We start from the raw sequence: 16032 nt of genomic DNA, 5'->3' as shown, positions 1-16032 counted from the left end.
AGACTAACAAATTTTTCTAAGAATGTGGGAGGTAAATCAATCCATTCAAAAAACCTTTCCAGCATAGCATGTACATTTACTGATCTCTGTAGACTGGAATGAATTTTAAAATCTGAATGTAACAAGATCACAGCTTTCTGGATATTCTATGTCCAAAAAAACTCTGTATCTTAAAACATTTTGAGAGTAGAGGAGAAGGGGGCAGACTATGCAAATTATTTTTATGAGCCATACAGGAACAGCTGAAAGATATGAAAAGTTTACTCAGTTTGTTAACAATAGCCAGGTCTCCAAAGAAAAAAGGGTTGATTGAAATAGCAATGTTTACAAAAGATTGGCCCTTACACACAAAAGCTGGAGTGTGGGAGAAACAACAGGTGATATGAGAGGAAAGAGAAGAGGGAAATACAGTAAGGAATACCTAAAGGAGCAGCAAATAACAGGGAAGAAAGTGAGTGTCCGACAGCCCATTACCAGACAGGACCACGGGAAGATGGCAGAATAGGAAGTTCTAGGAATCAGTTCTTCTACCAAAGCAACTAGTGAACTAGCCAGGACTTTCTGAGTCAACTCATTTGAAATGTAAGAGTCTTAAGTTGGATACAGTGCAGCATCCAAGGAAAAGATGGAAGAATAGGTGAGTAAATACTGGGAGCCTCCATGCAGCAGCTACCATTCCTCAATCTCTCAGCTCCCAGGGAGGCAGCATGGGGTCTGTGGCCCTGGATCCTACTGCAGCTTGCTGGTGAGGGCAGGATATAAAGACTCACCCCCCAAAAAACCTGAGTATGAGGTCTGATTACTGCTCACTGCTCTTAATCAGCTATTTCAAATTGCTGAAGGCTAGCTGCGAGGGAGGCCACTATTCCAATCTTGAGACAAGAATGCCTACTATAATTCAACACTGTACTGTAAGTTCTAGTCAGAGTAATTAGGCATAAAAAGAAATAAAAAGCATCCAAATTGGAAAGGAAGAAGTAAAACCTTTTGCATTTGTAGGAGACATGATCCTACAAAAACTACTATAAAGCAATTCGAGCTAATAAATGAATTATATAAAGTGGTGGGGTAACAAGATAAAATGCAAAATCCAGTAGTGTTTTTCTACGTCAGAAATAAATAATTTTAAGAGGAAATTTTAAAAATTCAATTTACTATAGCAAGTAATTAGGAATAAATTTAACCAAGGATGTAAAGGACTTATACATGAAAAACTATAAAACACTGGTAAAAGAAATCAAGGAAGACTCAAATAAGTAGAAGGACATTTCATGCTCATGGATTAGAAAGTTAAATATTATCAAGATGTCAATTCTACTTAAAGTGATTTATAGAACCAACACGATTCCAGTCAACATTTCAAGTCTTCTTTGCAGAAATGGAAAGGCCAAATATCAAATTTATATGGAAGAGTTAGGTATCCTGAATATCCAAAACCATCTTTAAAAGAACGAAGCTCAAACACTCACACTTCCCAATTTAAAAACTTATTACAAAGGCACAGAGGTCAAAACAGTAGGGTAATGGTAAAAGGAAAGATATACAGATAAACAGAATTGAATTGAAAAATAAATCATCAAATATGGTGAACTGATTTTTGTTTTCGTAATTTAAAAAGTATTTTCTAAATTTCTATTTTTTAAAAAAACTATTTTTATTGAAATATCTTCACGCACCATACAGTCAGTCCATCCAAAGCATACAGTCACTGGCTCACAGTATCATCCCATCACCATGATCATTTTTAGAATATCTGCATCACTCCAGAAGAAGAAATAAAGAGAAAAAAGAAAAAACCCATAGCCCTGACCCCTCCTTCTCATTGATTACTAGTATTGCAAGCCACCCATCTTTTTTCTTGCCTCTTATCCCACCCCCTATTATTTATTTATATTTTTGTCCTTATTTTTTACTCATGTGTCCACAGCCTGGATAAAGGGAACGTCAGACATAAGCTTTTCATAATCACACAGTCACACTGTAAAAGCTTTAGAGTTATACAATCGTCTTCAAGAATCAAGGCTCAAAAAAAAGAACGAGCTCTTTCTCTGCCGGTGGCGCTCCCGCCGCCATCTCCGCCGGCGGCGCTCCCGCCGCCATCTGGCCCTCCTCTTCCCCCTTCTCTGCCGGCGCTCCCACCGCCATCTAGCCCTCCTCTTCCTCTTTCTCCACTGGCGGTGCTCCCGCCGCCATCTTGCCCTTCTCTTTCCCCTTCTGCTCCGGCGGCGCTCCATCCGACATCTTATCCTTCCCTTTCTCCTCCTGCTCCAGCGGCTCTCCAACCACCACTGTGCCCTCTTCTGCCTTCAACGGCTCCTCCGCCACCATCCTCGACAGCCTTGCCATCCTCACCTTTCCTCCTCCAGAACAGCTACTAGGGGAGTAGAAACGATACAGAACAGCTCCCGGAGCCAGGACAGAGATCAAAAAGACAGTGTACCCCATCCTGTAACGGCTGACTGGCTGGGAGAACCCGTTCCGGTGAGTACGCGGAAGGGTGCGGGCTTCCCCGGGCGGGGCGGCAAGCAGCCGGAGTCCCTCCCTTCCTCCTTCCCGGGCCAGCTGGCAGAATTGGACAGGCGGTCCCCTCAAGCCGCGGCAGCTGGCGGCCCCCTGGACCAACTGAGAGAATTGGTTCGGAAATCCCCAGGCCGCGGAGAGCGGTGACCTGGGGGTCCCTTCCAAACACGTGACGCCCTGGTCCAGCTGGGAATGGTGCACTCTCCAGGGCCGCGGCGGCTGGCGCCCTCCCGCCATGCTTGGCACCCCGGGCCGACTAGAAATTCGGACGGGTGTTCTCCCGGGCTGCGGTGGCTGGGGACCCTCACCGCGTTCGGACCCCCAGGCTGGCTGGCACTCTTCCAAGCCTCTTCGGCTGGCGAACCCCCCCCACGGCGAGAGTTTTCCAAAGTTAAAGGACCCACAGCACCTTTTACTGGTGGGACCCGCAGACAAACGTGTGCCACAAGCGCCACCTACTGGGCAGGATAAGAAAAACAGAACCCAGAGATTTCACAGAAAAATCTTTCAACCTGTTGGGTCCAACACCCAGGGAAATCTGACTAAATGCCCAGACGCCAGCAGAAGATAATGGATCACGCTCAGAAAATTGAAAATATGGCCTAGTCAAAGGAACAAACCAATAGTTCAAATGAGATACAGGAGCTGAGACAATTAATGCTGAATATACGAACAGAAATGGAAAACCTCTTCAAAAACGAAATCGATAAATTGAGGGAGGACATGAAGAAGACATGGGCTGAACAAAAAGAAGAAATAGAAAAACTGAAAAAACAAATCACAGAACTTATGAAAGTGAAGGATAAAGTAGAAAAGATGGAAAAAACAGTGGATACCTACAATGATAGATTTAAAGAGACAGAAGATAGAATTAGTGATCTGGAGGATGGAACATCTGAATTCCAAAAAGGAACAGAAACTATTGGGAAAAGAATGGAAAAATTTGAACAGGGTATCAGGGAACTCAAGGACAATATGAACCGCACAAATATACGTGTTGTGGGTGTCCCAGAAGGAGAAGAGAAGGGAAAAGGAGGAGAAAAACTAATGGAAGAAATTATCACTGAAAATTTCCCAACTCTTATGAAAGACCTAAAATTACAGATCCAAGAAGTGTAGCACACCCCAAAGAGATTAGACCCAAATAGGCGTTCTCCAAGACACTTACTAGTTAGAATGTCAGAGGTCAAAGAGAAAGAGAGGATCTTGAAAGCAGCAAGAGAAAAACAATCCATCACATACAAGGGAAACCCAATAAGACTATGTGTAGATTTCTCAGCAGAAACCATGGAAGCTAGAAGACAGTGGGATGATATATTTAAATTACTAAAAGAGAAAAACTGCCAACCAAGACTCCTATATCCAGCAAAATTATCCTTCAAAAATGAGGGAGAAATTAAAACATTCTCAGACAAAAAGTCACTGAGAGAATTTGTGACCAAGAGACCAGCTCTGCAAGAAATACTAAAGGCAACACTAGAGTCAGATACGAAAAGACAGAAGAGAGAGGTATGGAGAAGAGTGTAGAAAGAAGGAAAGTCAGATATGATATATATAATACAAAAGGCAAAATGGTAGAGGAAAATATTATCCAAACAGTAATAACACTAAAAGTTAATGGACTGAATTCCCCAATCAAAAGACATAGACTGGCAGAATGGATTAAAAAACAGGATCCTTCTATATGCTGTCTACAGGAAACACATCTTAGACCCAAAGATAAACATAGGTTGAAAGTGAAAGGTTGGGAAAAGATATTTCATGCAAATAACAACCAGAAAAGAGCAGGAGTGGCTATACTAATATCCAACAAATTAGACTTCAAATGTAAAACAGTTAAAAGAGACAAAGAAGGACACTATATACTAATAAAAGGAACAATTAAACAAGAAGACATAACAATCATAAATATTTACGCACCGAACCAGAAGGCCCCAAAATACGTGAGGAATACACTGCAAACACTGAAAAGGGAAATAGACACATCTACCATAATAGTTGTAGACTTCAATTCACCACTCTCATCAATGGACAGAACATCTAGACAGAGGATCAATAAAGAAATAGAGAATCTGAATATTACTATAAATGAGCTAGACTTAACAGACATTTATAGGACATTACATCCCACAACAGCAGGATACACCTTTTTCTCAAGTGCTCATGGATCATTCTCAAAGATAGACCATATGCTGGGTCACAAAGCAAGTCTTAACAAATTTAAAAAGATTGAAATCATACACAACACTTTCTCGGATCAAAAAGGAATGAAGTTGGAAATCAATAATAGGCGGAGTGCCAGAAAATTCACAAATACGTGGAGGCTCAACAACACACTCTTAAACAAGTGGGTCAAAGAAATTGCAAGAGAAATTAGTAAATACCTCGAGGCGAATGAAAATGAAAACACAACATATCAAAACTTATGGGACACAGCAAAGGCAGTGCTAAGAGGGAAATTTATTGCCCTAAATGCCTACATCAAAAAAGAAGAAAGGGCAAAATTCGGGAATTAACTGTCCACTTGGAAGAACTGGAGAAAGAACAGCAAACTAACCCCAAAGCAAGCAAAAGGAAAGAAATAACAAAGATTAGAGCAGACATAAATGAAATTGAAAACATGAAAACAACAGAGAAAATCAATAAGACCAGAAGTTGGTTCTATGAGAAAATCAATAAGATTGATGGGCCCTTAGCAAGATTGACAAAAAGAAGAAGAGAGAGGATGCAAATAAATAAGATCAGAAATGGAAGAGGAGACATAACCACTGACCTCACAGAAATAAAGGAGGTAATAACAGGATACTATGAACAACTTTATGCTAATAAATACAACAATTTAGATGAAATGGACGGGTTCCTGGAAAGACATGAACTGCCAACTCTGACTCAAGAAGGCATAGATGACCTCAACAAACCAATCACAAGTAAAGAAATTGAATTAGTCATTCAAAATCTTCCTAAAAAGAAAAGTCCAGGACCAGATGGCTTCACATGTGAATTCTATCAAACATTCCAGAAAGAATTAGTACCAACTCTCCTCAAACTCTTCAAAAAAATTGAAGTGGAGGGAAAACTACCTAATTCATTCTATGAAGCCAACATCATCCTCATACCAAAACCAGGCAAAGATATTACAAAAAAAGAAAACTACAGGCCAATCTCTCTAATGAATATAGATGCAAAAATCCTCAATAAAATTCTAGCAAATCGTATCCAACAACACATTAAAAGAATTATACATCATGACCAAGTAGGATTCATCCCAGGTATGCAAGGATGGTTCAACATAAGAAAATCAATTAATGTAATACACCATATCAACAAATCAAAGCAGAAAAATCACATGATCATCTCAATTGATGCAGAGAAGGCATTTGACAAGATTCAACATCCTTTCCTGTTGAAAACACTTCAAAAGATAGGAATACAAGGGAACTTCCTTAAAATGATAGAGGGAATATATGAAAAACCCACAGCTAATATCATCCTCAATGGGGAAAAATTGAAAACTTTCCCCCTAAGATCAGGAACAAGACAAGGATGTCCACTATCACCACTATTATTCAACATTGTGTTGGAGGTTCTAGCCAGAGCAATTAGACAAGAAAAAGAAATACAAGGCATCAAAATTGGAAAGGAAGAAGTAAAACTATCACTGTTTGCAGACGATATGATACTATACGTCAAAAACCCGGAAAAATCCACAACAAAACTACTAGAGCTAATAAATGAGTACAGCAAAGTAGCAGGTTACAAGATCAACATTCAAAAATCTGTAGCATTTCTATACACTAGTAATGAACAAGCTGAGGGGGAAATCAAGAAACGAATCCCATTTACAATTGCAACTAAAAGAATAAAATACCTAGGAATAAATTTAACTAAAGAGACTAAAAACATATACAAAGAAAACTACAAAAAACTGTTAAAAGAAATCACAGAAGACCTAAATAGATGGAAGGGCATACCGTGTTCATGGATTGGAAGACTAAATATAGTTAAGATGTCAATCCTACCTAAATTGATTTACAGATTCAATGCAATACCAATCAAAATCCCAACAACTTATTTTTCAGAAATAGAAAAACCAATAAGCAAATTGATCTGGAAGGGCAGGGTGCCCCGAATTGCTAAAAACATCTTGAGGAAAAAAAACGAAGCTGGAGGTCTCGCGCTGCCTGACTTTAAGGCATATTATGAAGCCACAGTGGTCAAAACAGCATGGTACTGGCATAAAGATAGATATATAGACCAATGGAATCGAATAGAGTGCTCAGATATAGACCCTCTCATCTATGGACATTTGATCTTTGATAAGGCAGTCAAGCCAACTCACCTGGGACAGAACAGTCTCTTCAATAAATGGTGCCTAGAGAACTGGATATCCACATGCAAAAGAATGAAAGAAGACCCATCTCTCACACCCTATACAAAAGTTAACTCAAAATGGATCAAAGATCTAAACATTAGGTCTAAGACCATAAAACAGTTAGAGGAAAATGTAGGGAGATATTTTACGAAACTTACAATTGGAGGCGGTTTTATGGACCTTAAACCTAAAGCAAGAGCACTGAAGAAGGAAATAAATAAATGGGAGCTCCTCAAAATTAAACACTTTTGTGCATCAAAGAACTTCATCAAGAAAGTAGAAAGACAGCCTATACAATGGGAGACAATATTTGGAAATGACATATCAGATAAAGGTCTAGTATCCAGAATTTATAAAGAGATTGTTCAACTCAACAACAAAAAGACAGCCAACCCAATTACAAAATGGGAAAAAGACTTGAACAGACACCTACCAGAAGAGGAAATACAAATGGCCAAAAGGCACATGAAGAGATGCTCAATGTCCCTGGCCATTAGAGAAATGCAAATCAAAACCACAATGAGATATCATCTCACACCCACCAGAATGGCCATTATCAACAAAACAGAAAATGACAAGTGCTGGAGAGGATGTGGAGAAACAGGCACACTTATCCACTGTTGGTGGGAATGTCAAATGGTGCAACCACTGTGGACGGCAGTTTGGCGGTTCCTCAAAAAGCTGAATATAGAATTGCCATACGACCCAGCAATACCATTGCTGGGTATCTACTCAAAGGACTTAAAGGCAAAGACACAAACGGACATTTGCACACCAATGTTTATAGCAGCGTTATTTACAATTGCAAAGAGATGGAAACAGCCAAAACGTCCATCAACAGAAGAGTGGCTAAACAAACTGTGGTATATACATACGATGGAATATTATGCAGCTTTAAGACAGGATAAACTTATGAAGCATGTAATAACATGGATGGACCTGGAGAACATTATGCTGAGTAAGTCTAGCCAAAAACTAAAGGACAAATACTGTATGGTCCCACTGATGTGAACCGACATTCGAGAATAAACTTGGAATATGTCATTGGTAACAGAGTCCAGCAGGAGTTAGAAACAGGTAAGATAATGGGTAATTGGAGCTGAAGGGATACAGACAGTGCAACAGGACTAGATACAAAAACTCAAAAATGGACAGCACAATAATACCTAATTGTAAAGTAATCATGTTAAAACACTGAATGAAGCTGCATCTGAGCTACAGGTTTTTTTTTTACTGTTATTATTACTTTTATTTTTTTCTCTATATTAACATTCTATACCTTTTTCTGTTGTGTTGCTAGTTCTTCTAAACCAATGCAAATGTACTAAGAAACGATGATCATGCATCTATGTGATGATGTTAAGAAGTACTGATTGCAAATGTAGAATGGTATGATTTCTAAATGTTGGGTTAATTTCTTTTTTTCCATTAATTAATAAAAAAAAAAAAAAAAAAAGAACGAAGGCTAAACCACTGCTCTCACTACTATGTAGACATAACTCCCAGGGGTGTAAATCTCCCTGGCAATGTGGGATATGACCCGCAAGGATAAGCCAGGACCCGGCATGGAACTGAGAGCCTTCTTGACCAGAAAAGGGAAGAGAGAAATAAGACAAAATAAAGTTTCAATGGCTAAGGGATTTCAAACAGAATGAAGAGGTTATCCTGGAGGTTATTCTTATACATTATATAGATATCCCTTTTTAGTTTAAGGTGTATTGAAGTGGCTGGAGGGGAGTACCTGAAACTGTTGAATTGTACTCCAGTAGCCTTGATTCTTGAAGATGAATGTCCAGAGTATGGATAGATGAATTAAAAATTAGGACAAAGAATAATAAATAATGGGAGTGGAGGAGATAAGGGGTAGAAAAAAAAACTGGCGTAATTATAAGCCTTAGCCTCTCCTTTGCAGGAACAAGTGAAACTTTATTTCATCTCATTTTTCTCTTCCTGTTTTTGGTCAAGAAGGTTTTCATAATCCCATGATGCCATTTCTCAGCTCATCCCTGGGAGTCATGTCCCACGTTGTCAGGGAGATTTGCACCCCTGGAGGTCATGTCCTAGTGTAGTGGGAAGGGCAGTGAATTCACCTGCCTTGTGGCCAACTTATTTTTGACAAGGGTGCTGAGTTTATTCAATGGGGAAAGAATAGTCTCTCCAACAAACTGTGCTTGGAAAGTTGGATGTCCGTACGCAAAAGAATGAAAGGTAATCCCTATCTCACGATGTATACAAAAATTAACCCAATGGATTAAAGATATAAATACAAGAACCAAGATCATAAAACTTGTAAAATAAAATGTAGGGAAGTCTCTTTAGGACTTGCATTAGCCAATGATTTGTTAGATCTTACACCAAAAGCATGGAAAAATAGATAAATGGGACCTCATCAAAACTAAAAACCTTTGTGCATCAAAGGACTTCATCATGCAAGTAAAAGGACAATCCACAGAATGGGAGAAACTACATATCTGATAAGGGTGTAATATATAGAATTTATAAAAAATCCTAGAATTCAACAACAAAAAGACAAAGAGCCCAATTTAAAATGGACAAAAGACCTGAATAGACATTTTTCCAAAGAATATACACAAAGAGCCATAAAACACTTGAAAAAATGCTCATTATCATTAGCCATTACGAAAATGCAAATCAAAAACAATGAAATACCATTTCATACCCACGAGAACTGGTACTATTGAAAAAATGAGAAAAAAAAAAAAGAACACTCACTGTTGGTGGGAATGTAAATTAGTATAGCAGCTATGGAAAACAGTTTGACGGTTCCTCTGAAGTGAAGTATTGAATTACCACATGACCCAGCAATCCCACTTCTCTGTATATTATATACCCAAAAGAACTGAAGGCAGATATTTTTTATTTTTTGCCCACCTATGCTCATAACAGCATTATATACAATTGCCAAGAGATGGGAGCAACCCAAAGTGTCCATCAACAGATGGATGGATAAAACAAAATACTGTAAATATAAAATAGAATATTATTAAACCTTAAAAAGAAATGAAGTTCTGATACATGTGACAACATGGATGAACCTTAAAGACATGTCAAAATGAAATAACCCACACACAAAAAGACAAATACTGTAGGAACCCACTGATATGAAATAATTAGAAAAAGAAAATTCATAGAGTCAGAAATCAGAATACAGGTTGCCAGGGGCTGAGGTGTGACTAGGGAGTTAACACTTAACTGGTACAGAATTTCTGTTTGGGGGTGATGGAAAAGTTTTAGTAGTCGATAGTGGTGATGGTGGCACAACAATGTAAATGTAATTAACACCACTGAATTATATATCTGAATGTGGTTAAAAGGGTACATTTTAAGGTGTATGTTACTAAAACAAAAAAAAAATTTAAAAAACAAATAAGAACCATATGACTGTACAGCATAAATACATAATCCTAATATAACTATGGACTATAGTTAATTGTCAAATTATAATATCCTTTCATCAATTGTAACAAAGGTACCACACTAGTGTAAAATATTAATAATGGGGGTAGGTATATGGGAACTGTGGAGTTTTTTGCCTGATTTAATAAACTTATAACCTATCTAATAAAAAAAATTAGGGCATCACATGTAGATGGGCAACCAATATAGTCCACCTGCAGAAGGCATGTTTACTGGTTACCAGTGAGTCATAATAACAGATATACTGTAACAGATACAGTAGTATATACATACATACACACACATTTGAATAAGACCAAAAAACCCAACTTATGATATATAAAAAGCAAGTGCTAAACAACATCAACAGAAAAATCTGTGCTGATTTTTGTGCTCCGAAGCTGTATGCGCCCTAGAAAAACACGTTCTTAAATCTAACCCATTTCTATGGGTGTGGACCTATTGTAAGTAGGATCTGTTTGATGAGGTTACTTCAATTAAGATGTGGCCAACCCTCAATCAGAATGAATCTTAATCCTATTATTGGAATCCTTTACAAACAGAATGAAATTCAAAGACAGGGAAAGCCACAGCAAGCAAGATGCTGAACCTGGAAGAGAAGTGAGAGACCAGGAGATGCTGTCAGGTGCCTTGCTGAGTGACAGTGTAGCTAAGGATCACTGGCAGCCAGCCCCAGAACACCAGTCTTCGGGAAGAAACCATCAGCGCCTTGATGATCCCTTGATTTGGACTTTCTTTGAGCCACAAAACCATGAGCAAATAAATTCCTACTGTTTAACCCAACCCATTCCATGGTGTTTACTTGAGCAATTCAAGAAGCCAAAATACTAACATTAACAGATAAAGTGAATATTTATAAGGGACTTGAAAGGGGATAAGCAGAGGGAAAAGGAGAGCCTAACTGAGAGCCCTCAGACCCCTCCATTCATAGTGGTTCCAGGAGAAGAGATCTAAGCGAATGTCTGTCTTAGGCCCACTGTGGAAGAGACTATTTTTAGAAGCTAAAGTTGGCCAATATCAGGGTATCTTTCCTAAAAACTAATTCCAAGACCCATATGGGGATAGTGACCATTTGACTCTGTCTTATCACATGTACTATAACAGAGAAATTAAAAAATAGCAAATAATTAGTATGACCAAATCATTATATACATGGCTTTTTTTTTTTTTACTTTCTAGTGCACTGTAGTATAACCAAGAGGAAATAAACGAAATTACTGAATTATAACCCAGATGCTTTGATCTTCGCTAATGATTATATAACTCTTATTTTGTGATTGTAAAAATCTCCTAAGTGGCCTCACTTATACCCCTGACCCTGTTTTACAACTTTAAGTCCCATGATCACAGATACAACCTGTAATGTTTATTAATGAAAGAAGAACTAACTGCTGACTACTGTGTTTGCACTTATTATTGTATGGTTATTTTAGCTTAGTTCTAGCTTAGTTCCACCTTTTACATGTACTATAGTTGTTTATACTTGTTATTGTAATGGCTGCTTTAGTTAAGCTCTACTACTTTACACTTTGTAAACTGTAGCTGTCTGTACATGTTTTGTAATGTTAACAACTTCACCACTACTTGTTTGAATCCATAAAAATCCTAAACTCTTTTGACTCGGGGAGACAGATTTTAGGCTGTCAGACCATCTGTTTTCCTTGCTTCACTATCAATAAACTCCCCTTTTGAAACCCTGGTGTCATAGATTGATTGTTATGTACATTAGGCAGAGAATCCTGTGTTTGACTGGTATTAGTACTTCTGCATTTGCATCTATATCTTAATTATTTTTGTAATTAATGAACTCATACAGGTCATCAAGAAAAAAATCTGCAGTACACTGAAAGAAATCCGGTAATTGCATACAAAAATTTCAACTGAAAGATTTTCTAGTACTCAATGTGCTAATTTTCAGCTAACTGAAAAACCTGACAATCCAGAATAGCACATTCCATGGCTGATGGAGTCAGATCAACCCAAATACCACTGTACATAGCCAAAACTGCTCTAAAGCTCCTTTTTTATACGTGTCCTCCTAACAAAGTAATTTTGAGTAATTTTACATATATTGAGATTTTCTCAGAATAACTACATTTGACTACTCATGTTGTTATTCTATCTAAATTAAGTTGTAGCACAATACTGAGTGTAGATGATCTTAATCATTTCGTTGAGGATGTTGACTAGCATATCATACTGACAGAAATAGAAGAAAACCTCCAGTTTTCATTTCTGTGCATTCAGTTTCTGGTGATGGGCCTACCAGCCATTTCCTTTAGTAAACTTTTTAACAGTGAAATCTAAAATTAAAAAAAAAATTGAGATTATAATTTCTCTTATAGGTTTAAAATACCTAAGGAGAAAACATATTGAACAATGACCTATGAATATTTAATCATGATAAATCTTTTCTCCCTACAAGAAAATAAATAATTACTTCTCTTCCTTCCTGTTGGTTTTTCACAACTTCAAATAGTACCTACCTATAGGCCAAAGGGTTCTGAGTTCAATATCTGAAATATGATGAGATTTCTTTTGTAAAGTTTATATTACATTAGTAATTCTAATGGGCTTGCTTTTCTTTAATGATAAATTAAACTTATCAACTGTTAATCTTTTAAAAAGAATCTATCTTGCTTACTCTCACAGAAGGAATGTACTTTTTAAGTTGTTCCGGTATCAGTTTTAATTCATTAATTTTCCCTATGGAAACAGAATTTATAGATTTTGGGTCTGGGATAAGCAAAAGGAAGACTATTAAGACATTCAGTCATTAAAAGAAAAATTAAAACCATCTTCTATCATTTACACTGTATTTTTTTCTAAATGAGACCTTTACATATGACTCACATCCAGCTTAGATTCTGACCTCAAGGTTTTATGTCTTGTTTTATTTCTCTAAGCTCAAAATCAAGTAATGAACCTGCAAATTGAATGGTAATAAGATAAGGGTATCTTTCCTCTTGGATGGGCTCGGGCTGGCAGATACACTAAGAAGCTAATTTCTACAATATATTAGTTGCCTAATTCTTGCAAAATGCTGGCATTACAACTCTTATTCAGACTGTAATTTCCTGCTTTTCTTCCTTCCATACCTACCTCTTTTACTGACATTTCATTAAACTCCTTGCCTGGAACAATGCGTTTTCTTTTTAAGGTATGTTAATCACTTCCTGTTACTACACATTTCTTCCTGTAAAACCTAACCAATGCCACAGCAAAGGCATATATGGCTGTTACTAAAGATTTTCAGCTTCACAGTAATGGCTCTGAATATTGAGAAGATAAAATTCTCCAAGGAATATAAAAAGCCACTCACATAGAGGGAGGAGGCCTGGGGGCACAAATGAAATCAGAACGAAAGATGTAGGATAAAGACTGAGATGGTATAATCTAGGAACGCCTAGAGTGTATAATGATAGTGACTTAATGTACAAATTTAAAAATGTCTTACATGAGGAAGAACAAAGGAATGTCAATAATGCAGGGTGTTGAAAATAGATGGTAATTAATATTTAAAAATTTTAACTTATGTGTGAGACTAAAGCAAACAATATTTATTTGGTACAAAATTTATATTTTGACTAGTGCATTTCCTAATATAACTTATGTGGACAGCTTAACTGAACACCATAAGTATATGGAACCTTGAGTAGGGCATGAGATTTTGTAGGTTTCTCCAGAGTGATGCCTCGATTCAAATCCCAGAAGGGTTTGAATAGTGAATAAAAAAGTATTTGCAAAGTTCCCTAGGGGGAAAATTCAACTTCCCCAAGTAGAGAATTCTTGATATTCTCACAAGCAGTGGGGACAACCAAAGCAATAAGCTGAGCCCCCAATCTTGGGGTGTGTTCATATGAAACTTAACCCCGCAAAAGACAGACTAAGCCTACTTAAAATTAGGCCTAAGAACATGACTCCCAGGGGTGTGGACCTTCCTGGCAACATGGGCAGAAATCCTAGAATGAGCTGAGACTCAGTATCAAGGGATTGAGAAAACCTTCTTGACCAATAGGGGAAAGAGTGAAATGAGACAAAGTGTCAATGGCTGAGAGATTCCAAACGGAGTCGAGAAGTTATCTTGGAGGTTATTCTTACGTATTAAGTAGATATCACCTTGTTATTCAAGATGTAATAGAGAGGCTGGAGAGAACTGCCTGAAAATGTAAAGCTGTGTTCCAGTGGCCATATTTCTTAAAGATGATTGTATAATGATAAAGCTTTTTTTTTGCAATGTGACTGTGTGATTGTGAAAACCTTGTGTCTGATGCTACTTTTATCTACCTTATGGAAGATGAGTAAAACATATGGATTAAAAATAAATAAATAATAGGGGGAACAAATGTTAAAACAACTTTAGTAGATTGAAATGTTAGTGATCAATGAAAGGGAGGCATAAGGGGTATGGTATGTATGGATTTTTTTGTTTCGTTTTTATTTCTTTTTCTGAATTGATGCAAATGTTCTAAGAAATGATCATGATGATGAATATACATCTATGTAATGAAAAAAAGAATGTTCATACTATATGTTGATTGGTTTTATTAGTAAGTTTTTTTTTTAAAGGCCACTTACATATAAGGAATTAATTATTACAGGATGTACAGAGAGAGGTCAATTAATATGACAATTTGTTCCCCTAAAAGTTCAGGTCAAAGTTATATTAACATAATTTCATGTTCAGACTTCCTTTTATCCAAGAAGCTCAAAATCATCTGTTCTAATTTGAATCTGTTGTGAACCTCAAACAAAGTTCTTTGATCCTTATTCAGTATTGCTGGGTGGGAGTTTTTGACTGTTTCCATGGAGATGTGACCCACCCAACTGTGGGTGGTAACTTTTGATTAGATAATTTTCATGGAGATATGTCTCCACCCATTCAGGTGAGGTTGCTTAATGGAGCCCATTAAGAGGGGACCACTTAGAAAAAGCTAGAGAGCCCATGCAGCCATAGACCTTTGGAAATGAAGAAGGAAAACATCCCTGAGGGAGCTTCATGAAACAAGAAGATGGGAGAGAAAGCTAGCAGATGTCGCCATGTTCACCATGTGCTCTTCCAGTTGAGAGAGAAACCCTGAACATCAACAGCCTCCTGGAACCAAGATATCTTTCCCTGGATGCCTTAGATTGGACATTTCAACATCTCTATAGTTTTGCTTTAGTTTGGACATTTTCACAGCCTTAAAACTGTAAACTTATTAAATCCTCCCTTTTATAAAGGCCATTCTGTTTCTGGTATATTGTATTCTGATAACTTTCAAATTAGAACACCATCCATAAAACTTATTAATGTTCATAAATAATGTGTCTGACTATTAACCATCACCACTGCCAGATGAACTGCTTACGGGCTAAATTGCAGTAACTAAAAAAGAGGCAAGAGTACTGTGCTACGGTGTATGAGAAGCCCTGAGGTGCAGCTTTAATTCAGGCTCTCTTCTCTGGCATGTTTCCAGTTAGAGGCATATACCACCCCCTATAAAGTGGAACTACTGAATCTCAGACTCCAGGCGGAAAAGATTACCGATATGGAATTGCTACACTTTGTAGAGGAAGAAATGGAGGCCCAAGGAAGAAATGATGTGCCCATGCCACACAGCTGAGTCTGACCCAGAGGCAGAGGTGTGCTCATCCCCTGGACCACTTTCTCTCCCCTTCCAAGTGTGGCACAGCCCCTGAACGCATGCTTTTTTTCACCT

The 16032-nt window shown here is 37.6% G+C and overlaps 1 protein-coding gene across 6 annotated transcripts in view; it reads right to left on the bottom strand.

Moving 5' to 3' along the window:
- The window catches only part of RPF2 (ribosome production factor 2 homolog), a 64818-nt gene that overhangs the window by 2452 nt on the left and 46334 nt on the right, over positions 1 to 16032 (bottom strand). The gene's annotated exons all lie outside the window — the stretch shown is intronic.

This window comes from Tamandua tetradactyla, chromosome 5 (genome assembly GCF_023851605.1).
Source record: "Tamandua tetradactyla isolate mTamTet1 chromosome 5, mTamTet1.pri, whole genome shotgun sequence".
NCBI classification, from domain to species: domain Eukaryota; kingdom Metazoa; phylum Chordata; class Mammalia; order Pilosa; family Myrmecophagidae; genus Tamandua; species Tamandua tetradactyla.
The sequence above is the reverse complement of the archived record's forward strand: the minus strand, read 5'-3'. Positions and strand labels throughout refer to the sequence as shown.